This window comes from Peromyscus maniculatus, chromosome 2 (genome assembly GCF_049852395.1).
Source record: "Peromyscus maniculatus bairdii isolate BWxNUB_F1_BW_parent chromosome 2, HU_Pman_BW_mat_3.1, whole genome shotgun sequence".
In the NCBI taxonomy this organism is placed as follows: domain Eukaryota; kingdom Metazoa; phylum Chordata; class Mammalia; order Rodentia; family Cricetidae; genus Peromyscus; species Peromyscus maniculatus.
Window position 1 is genome coordinate 40039514 of NC_134853.1, and position 13605 is coordinate 40053118.

Genomic DNA, 13605 nt, shown 5'->3' on the forward strand with positions numbered 1-13605 from the left:
CTCCCTCAGAGACCCAAGAAGGAAATAATATTAGCTAACAAAAATAAAAACAGGAAGTGCACAAAAGCAACTTCCAAAAATTTTGTGAGTTGACAGAAACAGCCAGCTGCCTGGACAGTCACCTGAGGTTTCTCCACAGTGTTGGGGCATCATCTTCAGCCTATAGGCTTAGCGTATCTGACAGACTCATTTGTGAAGTAGGTTGTACACAAGGTCAACAGTTCAACCTCACACTGGGTGAGAGCAGTCCATGTACCAGAAACACCTGAATTCCACTAGTGTCATGTCATGATTCAGGATTTTAAATTCTGGAAATTGTTGATGGTTTTTGAATTCAGCTGTCCATTCTTCTTGGCTGTGTATATATGGCTTCATCTAAGCATGCCCTTCTCCACATCCCTCTATTAAATGCCAGTCTACTATTGAGAGGCGTGAGCTTTCAGTTGCTGTTCCATTGCACAACAGAAGCCATCGGCCCACTGCCTGTTCAGCTGCCTTCAAAGAAAAGGGCACTGTACCTTTTCCAGATTGTGAAGGCCACTTCAGGGATGGTGCCATATTGTCCTGGCCTCAGAAGATGCCTTCTGATAAAGCCATAACCATACTTGTTTTGGCAGGAATCGGTAGTCCTTTGTTTCGTGTTCTGTCTGTCCATTTTGTCCTGTTGATTTGAGGATACTTTGTTGTCCAGTGGCTAACTTTTGCCACAATGAAAATTAACTCCATATGCAGTTTCTTCAATGCCCATATTTTCTCTGAAGTAGATTGGTACTGCCAGGAGCTGACATGTCTCAAAAAAGAAAAATTTCTAAGTTATTAAAATATTTTAAATGCCATATTCGTTAGATCTCTGAAGGGTTTGAAGATGACCTGTCTAAAATATATCTGCTCAATTTTTAAAACATATCTAATATGACTACAATTTCTATTGTAATGTCTAACTACTAACTTTCATTTCTTTATATCCTAATAGTTGGTAATAATGTAAAGTATTTAAAACTAGTAATTGTCTTTTTCTTTTCTTTCTTTTTTTTTTTTTTTTTTTTTTTTAAACAAGAACCTTAAATCTAATCTCCTTTGCTTAGCCTTTTTCTTAACCCTTGACAACAACTTGTAACCAACCCCCCTAAACAATTGAAAATTATCCCAGACCCAAAACCCATTAAAAGAACCAAAAAACCACCCGCCCCACACCACTTCTTTGGCAATGTGGGTGTCATATTCTTAAAATTGCTTCCTGCTGGGTATGGGCGAAGTTATCTTTATCCTGAAAGAAAAATTTAGGTTAATTGTCAAATTCTAGGAAAGGTAACTATATCCTTCATTATTATCCAGTCTGTGTATAAAGCCAAAGTTCAGGGTTTATCTCAAGTCCTTATTCAAGTAGTCTTTGAGACTGGATCATCTCAGCTAGTCATCTCAAAATTGCTCTGAGCACCTTGTAGTTCAAAGCTGATCTGTAGATGATGTTTGTCAGCTTAGTGATATTATTATTGTCCACGTGGAATTGTTGTTGTTGTTGTTGTTGTGGGGCCCCATCTTCTTTCCGGAGACTTCAGTTGATGTTAGGCCTGGCCGTGATTTCCTGCAGAAAACTGATAAGAGACTCGAACACAAAGACATATATATGCAGCTAACTGAAGCCTTTTTTCTAGAATTAGTTAGTACTCTATATGACCATTCATATCTTAACAAAGTTTAAAATGTATATATATATTAATCTTGTCAATTTTGATATAAAATTTATACTTTAAGAAAAGTTTAAAGAATCAGAATAGAATCAAAGAGTTGAGATTAGTAATAGAATAGTCCCTTAATTAATTTGGCTTTTGTCCTGTCCCATAGCAGAAAATGGCTCTTTTATTCTGTCATGATACAGGGAGTTTGTATTTTCATTTTAACAACATGCTTGAGTTTAAAGAAGGAGAGAGCCATTCTCCAACTCCAAAGTCAGCTTTAAATTTTAATTGAACTGGGACTATTAGAAAACCAATAGTGTTAAATCTTTAGAGAAAAGCAGAAACAAACATTTAAGAAGACATAAATTTTTTTAGATAATATATACCCATATGCCATATACTCCAATATACTCTGTTTCCTGGGATAGATGATTTGTCCCTTTTCTTCAGTTGTCTCATTTGTCTTGTGTCCTTCAGATTCCTTAACCTTCATTCTCCTAAAAGACAAAAACAAAAACCTTCCCCCAAGACTAATTTTGGGGATGTTCCTTTTTGGCAAGTTATTATCTGATTAAATGAAAAGACATGTGTTACAGGTACAAGTTAGTTTAAATTGGATGTTCATGCTGGTTGATGAACTATCACCTCCTCTAATTAAGAGGTTTTTCTTGTTCAAATCGAACCTTTATCAATTTTGATGGTATCCACAGCTTATCTTCTCCTGTAGAAACAAAAGCAAAACCTCGTCCCCAACGTAATACATACCCTGGCTTCCATTCTGAGGTCAGCACATCCTTAAAGTATATAGGCTGATTTAATTCTGTAGTTTTTTCTATTACCCAATGTCTCTCTGCAGCTGTTGTTCCTTTCTCATTGGCATTCAGAAAATTCAAAGTTAATAGAGCATTATGCAGTCTATTTCTGGGGGTTTTTGTTACTCCTTTCTGTTTATTTAGCATATCCTTTAGAGTTCTGTTTGACCTTTCTATAACTGCTTGACCTGTAGGATTATGTGGTATACCTGTAATATGCTTTATATTGTAATAAGCAAAAAACTGTTTCATTTTAACAGAGACATATGATGGAGCATTGTCAGTTTTGATTTGTGCAGGTATACCCATAATGGCCATAACTTCTAGCAAATGAGTGATTACAGAATCAGCTTTTTCAGAACTCAAAGCAGTTGCCCATTGAAATCCTGAATAAGTATCGATAGTGTGGTGTACATATTTCAGTTTTCCAAATTCTGCAAAGTGAAACACGTCCATCTGCCAGATTTCATTCCTCTGAGTACCCTTTGGGTTACATCCTGCTGGTAATGGTGTTTGATTATAGAAGGAACAAGTAGGACATTTCTTTACTATTTCTTTGGCTTGTTGCCAGGTTATGGGAAAATCCTTTTTTAAACCTTTACTATTGACATGATGTTTTTTATGAAATTCTGAGGCCTCCAGCACATTTCCTATCAATAATTTATCAATCTCATCATTGCCTTGTGCTAGAGGGCCTGGCAGACCAGTATGAGATCGGATGTGAGTTATATATAAAGGATGACTCCTTTTCCTGATTGTATCTTGTAATTGAATAAATAGTGAAGTTAATTCTGAAGCATCAGGGATAAATTCTGCAGTCTCAATATGTAATACCACTCTTTCAGCATACTGAGAGTCAGTCACTATGTTGAGAGGTTCTGAAAAATCCATTAATACCAACAGAATAGCATACAATTCTGATTTTTGCACTGAATTATAAGGACTTTGTACCACTTTACTTAAATTTTCTGATTTGTAACCTGCCTTTCCTTGTTTGTTGGCATCTGTATAAAATGTACGAACTCCAGATATGGGTTTTTGCCGTACAATTCGAGGCAAGATCCAATCAGCTCTCTTTATAAAATCAATTCTGTTGCTTTTGGGATATTTGCTGTTAATTTCTCCCAAAAAATTACTGCAAGCTCTTTGCCAAGGTTCACTTTCTGTCCATAATTTTTCAATGTCCTCCTTAGTTAAAGGTACGACAATTTCTGCTGGGTCTATTCCTGCTAATTGACGAAGTCTCAATTTTCCTTTCCAAATCAAGTCAGAGATTTTTTCCCCATAAGTTTTTAATTTTTTATTTGGTTTATTTGGTAAAAATATCCATTCCAATATAATATCTTCCCTCTGCATTAATATTCCAGTAGGGGAATGCCTAGAGGGTAAAATAACCAAAATGCAATCCAGCTTTGGATCAATACGATCCACGTGCCCTTCATGTACTTTCTTTTCTACCAAGGCCAATTCTTTCTCAGCTTCAGGTGATAATTCTCTTGGACTATTTAAGTCCTTGTCACCTTCTAAGGTTTTGAACAAATTAGTCAGTTCATCATTTTTTACCCCAACAATAGTTCGTAGATGAGAAATATCTCCAAATAATCTTTGAAAGTCATTAAGAGTCTGTAGTCTATCTCTCCTAATTTGCACCTTTTGGGGTCTAATTTTTTGTAGCTCTATTTTATATCCTAAATAATTAATAGAATCTCCTCTTTGTATTTTTTCAGGAGCAATTTGTAATCCCCAGCAAGGCAAAATTTTCTTTACTTCTTCAAACATTCTTTCTAAAGTATCTGCATTTGAGTCAGCTAGTAAAATATCATCCATATAATGATAAATTATAGATTTAGGAAATTTTTTACGTATCACTTCCAATGGCTGTTGTACAAAATATTGGCACAGAGTTGGGCTATTTAACATTCCCTGTGGGAGGACCCTCCATTGAAATCTTTTAACCGGTTGAGAATTATTATAAGTAGGCACTGTGAAAGCAAATCTTTCTTTGTCCTTTTCTTGTAAGGGTATTGAAAAGAAACAGTCTTTTAAATCAATAACTATGAGAGGCCATCCTTTTGGTAACAGAGTAGGCAAAGGAATTCCAGATTGTAGAGAGCCCATCGGCTGAATTACTTTGTTAATTGCTCTAAGGTCTGTTACCATTCTCCATTTACCAGATTTCTTTTTAATAACAAATACAGGAGAATTCCAAGGGCTGGTTGACTGTTCAATATGCTGAGCATTTAACTGTTCTTCTACCAGCTCTTCTAAAGCCTGGAGTTTCTCTGTTGTTAAAGGCCATTGCTGAACCCATACAGGCTTGTCTGTTAACCATTTTAAAGGTAGAGCTGTTGGTATTTTTGGAAGATTATCAGTTGTTGTGCCCTGTTCCTGTATAATATGGATGGCTGGTGACCACTCAAAATAATGCCTTCTAATATTTCTCTCAGAAACATGTGCTAGTTTATGATTTGTTTCTGAGATTGGAGGGATTTTAATCTGAGTATTCCATTGTTGCAACAAGTCTCGACCCCACAGGTTCATAGCTATGTTAGCGACATATGGTTTTAATTTTCCTCTCTGTCCTTCTGGACCTATACATTCCAGCCATCTTGCACTCTGTTTCACTCCAGATAATGTCCCAATTCCTAACAGTTGAACGTTTACCTCCTGAAGAGGCCAAGCTGGATGCCAAAATTCTGGTGCAATTATGGTAATGTCCGCACCTGTGTCTACCAGACCAGACCATTTATTTTTATCGTTAATTTTGGTCTCTGTTCATTAATAGAAGTTTGCCAAAAAATTTTCTTTATGTTTTCTCCTGAATTTTCTATTCTCTCTTTTTCATCATCCTGACCAGCCTGATTTATTCCAATAGTCATTTGGTTATTTAATCGCTCAGAGCAGGGATTTCCTCTACAGGTGCAGGAAAGGTCTGAACTGGTTTTGCTATGGGGGCCTGCATGAGGCCCCTCCGGGAGTTTCCCGAAAACTGAGGCAAAGGATTACCCTGTCTGTCCTTTGTTGATCTACATTCGTTGGTCCAGTGTTTTCCCTTACCACACCTTCTGCATACTCCAGAAGGAAGGGGCATTCTGTTGCCATTGTTCCTTGAAGAGACATTGCTTCTAGGATTGACTTGTTTACAGTCCCTTTTAAAATGTCCTTGCTTTCCACACCCAAAACATCTAACACTCCTCAAACCTTTTGAAATTACTTCTCCTACCCACGTATCATGCTCATCAACCTCAACATTAATTGTTTCTCTAATCCAATCTTCCAAAGGTGCAGATCTTGCCCTTAACGGCCTGATTATTCTTTTGCATGCTGCATTCGCATTCTCAAATGCCAAAGCTTCAATTATTGCCTTACTAGCCTCTGATCCTGAGACCATTCTGTTTACTGCTGAAGCCAGTCTTTCTAAAAAATCTGTGAAAGATTCTTTAGGGCCTTGCATAACCTTTGTGAATGACTCATGTTTTTTTTCTGGTTCATCAACTCTGTCCCATGCATTCAAGGCTGCCATTCGACATAAAATTACGGTTTGAACATCATATAAACATTGTGTTTGTATTGAAGCATATTGGCCTTCTCCAATAAGCTGATCCTGACAAACTTGTATTCCTTTATCCCTCCATTGTGTTTCTACGTTTCTAGCTTCCTCCTTAAACCAAGTCAGAAATTGAATTCTCTGGCTGGGTTCCAGAACAGCTTGTGCAAGGTCCCGCCAGTCCTGTGGTATAATCCTATTATATGTTGACCAAGAGTTTAACATTTGCTTTACATATGGGGAATGCATGCCATAAGATACTATTGCCTCCTTAAACCTTTTAAAATCCATCAGTTCAATTGGAGCCCAGATATTTTGTGTAGCCATTTGATCAGGCATCTGCTGTACGGTTACAGGATAAATTAAGGATGACTGTGTGAAAACAGGCTTTCTTTCTGTAACCTTATGATCCAAACTTGAACCAACTTCACTGTTAAAATTAACAGGTTTTTCTAAAGCTGTTATCCTGGCACTTAAATCGACTATCTTTTTTTTTTTTTTTTTTTTTTTTTTTTTTTTTTTTGGTTTTTCGAGACAGGGTTTCTCTGCGTAGTTTTGCGCCTTTCCTGGAGCTCACTTGGTAGCCCAGGCTGGCCTCGAACTCACAGCGATCCGCCTGGCTCTGCCTCCCGAGTGCTGGGATTAAAGGCGTGCGCCACCACCGCCCGGCTCGACTATCTTTTTAAATAGTAAAATGAGAATAAGCATGGTGATTAACTGCATAATTCCCATAATACTAATCTTTTCATATAGTTGTTCCATTGTCAGACTGCCTAAAATTTCAAACAAAACCCAATTTTCTTCCAATGTACACAGGAAACCCATTTTTTTTTTAAATGTGGAAAAAATTTGTCTTTTAAATAGTTTCCTTTATGACTTACCAAATCTGCGTAGAACAGTAGAAATCCGAGCGAATTTCAAAACAGCCACCTAGAGTCCTAGGTGTAAATCCAGAGAGAGAGAGAGAGAGAGAGAGAGAGAGAGAGAGAGAGACAGAAACAGAGAGACAGAGAGAAAGCAAGAGAGAAAGCGAAAGTGAAAGCGAAAGTGAAAGCGAAAGTGAAAGTGAAAGCGAAGGGGTAGCCGGCTAAAGCTTAAAGCCAGCCACTTGTTCCCTCTGAGCCGAGTCAAGGCTTGGCTTTACAGCCAGGGGCCCTGTTTAGCAGGGCAAGCCTGAGCTGTTTGTAGCACTGGCTTTAAGCAAGCAGCTCACAGTCCAGCCTGAGCCCAGACCTGGGCCGGGGCTAGGGAGCCGGCCCCAAGCAGTTTTTAATGGATTCTTGTCACGTTGGGCGCCAGATGTAGATGTAACCAATCGTATTATTAAAATAAGAAACACAGAGCCAAGGTAAAAGAGAAAAGCCGAGAGGTCAGAGCTCAGAGATAAAATCTTACCTCCTGCAGTGCTCCTAGCTTCCCCGAGAGAGGGAGGTACTTCCTGTGTCCCTGTTTAAATAATCTTTCTGTTCTGCCTTCTCATTGGTTGTAAACCCAACCACATGACTGCCTCATCACTGCCTGTAAGTACCGCCCTCCAGGTCTTAAAGGCGTATGTCTCCAATACTGGCTGTATCCCTGAACACACAGAAATCTACCTAGCTCTTCTAACCACCACGCTCTCACTATGGCTCTAATAGCTCTGACCCCAGGGCAACTTTATTTATTAACATAAAATTAAAATAACATTTCAGTACAAATAAAATATCACCACACGTCACATTCACGCCACTATTGCACCAGTGGGGGCATCTTGCAAGGCTGGTCATTGTAGCTTTCAGTGTTCACAGCTAGGTATGGTTGATGATTCTCTGGTAGCCTGCACCTTTCAGCACTATAAAAACCAGCCAATATGGGTGAAGCTTCCAGGTTTGTACCAGCTTGATGTTACTATGTTCTATGATTCAGTTATGTGGTGTCTTTAGCAATAGGCCCTTACTATCAAGTTATGGAGAATTACCAAGAATATTGAAAATATCCTCTAGTGTCTGAGGGTCCATAGGACCTCACTGGCTAACAACTCCAAACAAATAAGTAAACAAACAAAAAACTCATTTCTACTCTGGGTTTTTATTTGTTGCCCTATTATAGGGTAGCTCCATTTAAACTCTTTTATATTCTTGAGTTTGGAAGGATTCATTTATGATGAAAATATCTACATTCTCATAGTTTTAAGAGTGGGCTTATAAAGCCAGTTCTATCATTGTTAGAAAATAAAATAGTATTATTACTCTCTTTGCTTTCTTCTGTTCACTGATGCCTTCTCCTGTTAGTTGCTATTGTGGATGGAAAGTAAAAGAGTTCTCAGATATGGTCACACTATATTGGGGATTCATTAGAATGATATTGTTACTTATAGCTGAGGTTTATTACAGGGATTGCTGAAGATACACAGCTGGACCATGAAGCACAAGGTCATGGCTGAGTTTTGAGGAATCCACGTGTAGTCTTCCATGAGACCTTCTCAGCAGTGAACATTTGTGTTTCTGTTCAGGAAGACTATTACAGACCAGCCTCTAAGGAGTTCACTAGAGGTTAGCTACATAGGCACTCTGTGCTGACAGCATATTTCTTAGTTAATTCTTTCTTTTTTGTTTTGTTTTTTGAGACAGGGCCTTGGCTGTCCTGGAACTCACTCTGTAGGCTAGGCTGGCCTCAAACTCAGATCTGCCTGCCTTTGCCTCCCAAGTTCTGGGATTAAAGGCATATGCCACCACCACCTTCTTCTTAGTTACTTTTATTGCTATGATAAAACACCATGACCAAGGAAGGTTGGGGCTATAATTCCAGAGGGATGAGTGCATCACCATCAAGGTAGGGAGCATGACAGCAGGCATGGTGCTGTAGCAATAGTTGAGAACACACGCCTGGAACTTCAAGCAGGAAGCAGAGAATGTACTGGGGATGTCAAGAGACTTTTAAAACCTTAAAACCTGCCCCAAATGATAGACCTCCTCCAAAAGGGTCACCCCTCATAATGCTTCACAAATAGTCACTGAGAACCAAGCATTCAAATGCAGGAGACCTACTGAGGAGAGTTCATCCAAATGACCACAGCATAGGAAACATCCCAGACATCTGACAAGAAAGTCGTTACCTAAACTGAAGTGCTGAGGGTTGAGTGGCTTATAAACAATGGGAATTTGTTTCTCACAGTTCTGGGCCTGGGAAGTCCAAGACCAAGGCACTAGGAGAATAGATGTATGGTGAGCTGTAACCTCGGATAACGGGAGGGCAGAGGGTCTCTCTTAGGCTCTTTTATTTGATACTTATGAAGGCTCTCCCTGTGTGACCTAATTTGCCCAAAGCTCTGTGTCACCACACTGTCAATTTGGGGTTTATGATTTTAACTTATGAATTTTGGAGGGCACAGACTTTCAAACCATAGCTGTAGCTGCCTGCCATAAACTATATGGTTTGTGCAAACTGGATAGGTACTATGAGCTACCTGTGTCTAAGACTAGCAGTTTCATGGGTCTGACACTCTTTTCTGTGCAGAAACCCAAAGAGATCTCATTCCAACTTGCACCGTCCTAAAAGATGCTGCAGTATTGGGGGCAGTGTAATCAGAAAGAATAATGATTTCATTATATCTTCCTAAGGAATTTCATATGACTGTAGCTTTTATTACAATGGAAATTAGTTGTAATGAATTAAATATTAATATTAATTAATATTAATATAATATGCGAGCAGCACAGGCATGCAATCAGTGCATGAGTAGTATAGTTCCATAAGCCCACCTGCGCATGTGCAGGGGAATCCTTAAAAGCCGGACACAGACTCCTCCCCCTTCTTGTCTGCTCTCCCCTCCCCCCTTGTACATGCCTCTTCCCAGGCCTGGTCACTCTCTTCTGTGTGTCTCCCCCCCCCCCAGTAAAGCTCTGATAATGGGTTTTGTTTTGCCTCATGACCTTTCTTGAATGATAATCAGCACCACGTATTTAAAGCCAACATTAGCAGCTTTCATAAGACTAGGACTTAACTGGCTCCTGAGAAGGCAAAGAAGAGTGACAGGGTAAAGATCTCAGGGCCAAATGGGAACAAGAGAAAAATGGCTTGTGAGTTGGGGTGTGGCCCAACTCTGAGAAAATGATCCTTTGAGAAAAGGACCCTCTCAGGGGATCAGAAACTCCATCATAGAATATATATCTTGTTTATTAGTTACCCCATTTATCAAACATATGACATCATTTATTTAAGTTTTCTAGAAGAAATAGGTGTAAATCTCTAAGTTAGCTTTTGTTAATCTGAATAGATCTTTATAAGTTTAAATTTATATTATCATACAGAGTATAGTATAAACCAGTGTTGAATCACATATAGCTTTACATCTCTGTCATCATACAAAAAGTCCATGCCAATTCAAATATTTGAGGCTTGTTGCTTCCTTGCTCTAGAAGGAGATAAAATGAACAGAGAGGTCATCAAGACAAAATGTATTTTTAATTTTAGTAAGCCTTAGTAAAAGATGGTTGCCAGCCACATGGCCATCTGCATCATGATGAGGTCACCAGTCAAGATGGAGGAGAGCCATGTGGTTGCTGCTCAAAACGTGTTTTTTTTAAATAAGTAAATCAAAGTAAAATGCATATTTGAGAGAGAGAGGGAGAGGGAGGGAGATATTAAACAGGAGTTGAGTAAGGAAGGGAAAAGAAAGAAAGTGGAGAATTTTTTCTCAGTTCCCTGATTGTCTAGCCCAAGAAATACTGAGGCCAGTCTCACATCCAGGGTGATGGTCAGAGGCGGGTAGCGCTGCCAGAGACAGAGTGGTGGTCTCTGAATGGAAGGCAAAGCCACCCTGAATGGAAAAGCAGACTTGTTACAGGTGGGAGGGAGCAGATCTACCACTGGTGGAGGAAAGTAAGTGGGTACCTTTGGTGGCCCTGTCAAGGTATACCACCAAGCAAACACACCACATGCAGCAGAGTTAGTGGAAGAGGTTTGAGGGAGGAGGAAAACAAGAGTGAAAGTCCACTTCAGAGTGAGGTTTTGGGAGGGGCAGGCCCTGATCCCTCACCTTAGCCGTAAATGTAAAAATACAGCACTGTTCCCATGGATGAGAGGGGGAAAGGAGTCACTACAGCCTGTAGCTGTGGGCGTCCCCAGGGATAGGGGGAGGACAGAAGGAGGACCATGCCATCAAAGAGGGCCATTGCTATACTCAATGGGGGTCAGGCTTAGCCAGGGGAGTCTCAGCACCTAGAACTAGGGTTTTCGAGGAGATGAGAACCGAGCTCCGAGAGGGATCTCATCCATAGGAAAAGGTCAGGAATTGTGTTGCAAAAGCCAGAAGGGCCTAAAGGAGCTGTGAGCAGCTCTGGAGAGGGTGGAACAACCCAATTGAAACTTACGTGATTGCCGTTTGTGAATGGAGTGGTGAGCAATCGGATGAGCTGGAGCCTGTTGTGGGTAGTCTGGGTTCAGGATCCTGGCATTCGAGGGGCTGCCAGGAGGGCCTATCTGTGTCAGGGCACCAATGCTAATGTTGTGAACTGGTGCTTGAGAGGCCTTGTTGGGTTTGGACCAAAGGTGTTCCACAGAGGGTGAGACATGCCATGTGGGCTCAGCGGACGGCAGCGTGGCGCTGTGGAAAGTTACACAGCAGCCACATGGAAAGTTTTTATTTTTGAAGGGAGAGAGAAAGAGAAAGGGAGAGGTGCGCAGCCTCATGAACAGAGAGATGAAAAGCAGAAGAAGGAGGGGGAGGGTTTTTTATTTTATTTTTTTTTAACAGGAGAGTAAAATGATGTCAGGACCCTGGGCGGCCCCAAGAGGTGGTTCAGAATGCTAACAGTGACAATTAAAAATTTTTTTAGAGGCTAATTGGATATGAAGAATTAACCAGATATATATTTACTAACTTTTTTCCTTCTGAAACTAAAGCAAAGCATGATACCATCTCTTGTAGATATAATTCTGAACAGTTTTATTAAATAAGAAGCACACAGCCAAATGCAAAGTTAAAAACCCCAGAGGTCTGAGAGCAGTAGCTAAGAGCTGAGACCAAGACCATCTTCTTACCACCTACTGCCCCTGCTGTCCTTCCCCTGAGAAAGAGACCTACTTCCTGTGTGTCTGTCTTTTTATTGACTTTCTGTTCTGCTTTCTCATTGGTTGTAAACTCAACCACATGACCTCCTCGTCACTGCCTGTCTATACAGACCTCCAGGTCTCTATGGTTGGTATTGAGATTAAAGGCATGTGTCTCCATGCTGGCTGTATCCATGAACACACTGAGATCTGCCTGTTGATGTAACCAACCGTCTTATTAAATAAGAAACACAGAAACAATGTAAAAGAGAAAGCCGAGAGGTCAGAGCTCAGAGCTAAAATCTCACCCTTCCGCCTGCGGTGTCCCAGCTTCCCGAAAGAGACCTACTTCCTGTCTGTTCGTTTTTTTTATAGTATGTTGTTCTGCCTTCTCATTGGTTGTAAACCCAAACACATGACTGCCTCGTCACTGTCTGAATGTACAGCCCCCTAGGTCTTAAAGGCATATGTCTCCAATGCTGGCTGTATCCCTGAACACGCAGAGATTTATGGGATTAAAGGCGTGTGCCACCACCGCCACACTCTTGCTATGGCTCTAATAGCTCTAACCCCCGGACAACTTTATTTATTAACATACAATCAAAATAATATTTCAGTACAATTAGATTACCACCACATCTGCCTGTCATGTGATTGGGATTAAGGGCATGTACTACCACTGCCAGACTTCTGCTAAATGGTTTGTTATTAGCTCTGACCCCCAGACACTTTTATTTATTAAAATACAAATAAAATCACATTTCAGCACAAATAAAATATCACCATAATCTCTAGGGCTGGAGTTAGGATCACAGAAATTCACATTCTTGGAGGACTGAGTAAAGATGAAATTTAGACCTTTGAGAAGGAGGCCATCCTCTGATGTTGATGTCTGTGATTTCTGAGAAAGAACCTTATTCAGGGACCAAGGCCTCTTCGCTAGGTGCACTGATGGCTGGTGATGGTGTCTCTGAGGCTGTGAAGTGAGCCTTTTTCTGTTAGACCTGGAACAACTGTAACTGAATTGGCTACTGCCATGGGAAAGATGTGCGACCCTGTGAGGAAGTATTTGCCTGGGTGATGCTCACAGCAAGTACCTTTTGTCTGCCCTTATAGTTAACCTCTAGCTTTCCATACGGGGACCTAGCATCTAACCCAGATGGTATCTAGGGCATCAGCAAAGCAAAGTATAGAAGGCTTGACTTAGTTACGAGAAGAGAGCAAAGGAATCAAGTATTAAGGTGTTGATTCTATAAAAATGCATAATTTTGGAGCAGTTGAGATGCTGATAGTATTTAATAAAACAAGTTTATATAACAGCCTAATCTGAAAAGAACTCCTCCAGGCAGAAAAAACAATGTATGAGAAAATTAGGAATAGTCCAATAAACTCAGAAATATATACAAATCACAAAAATATAGAATTGATACAGATATATATCTCCTCCTGAATTCATAGCTGTTAGATTTTTAAAAATTTGAGAGTTTTATTAGAATAACTTTAGATTAACAGAAAATTCAAAGTGCAGATGTCTTCC

The 13605-nt window shown here is 39.9% G+C and overlaps 1 protein-coding gene across 9 annotated transcripts in view; it reads left to right on the plus strand.

The window, feature by feature from the left end:
- The window catches only part of Atp6v1h (ATPase H+ transporting V1 subunit H), a 111289-nt gene that overhangs the window by 29508 nt on the left and 68176 nt on the right, over positions 1–13605 (plus strand). The gene's annotated exons all lie outside the window — the stretch shown is intronic.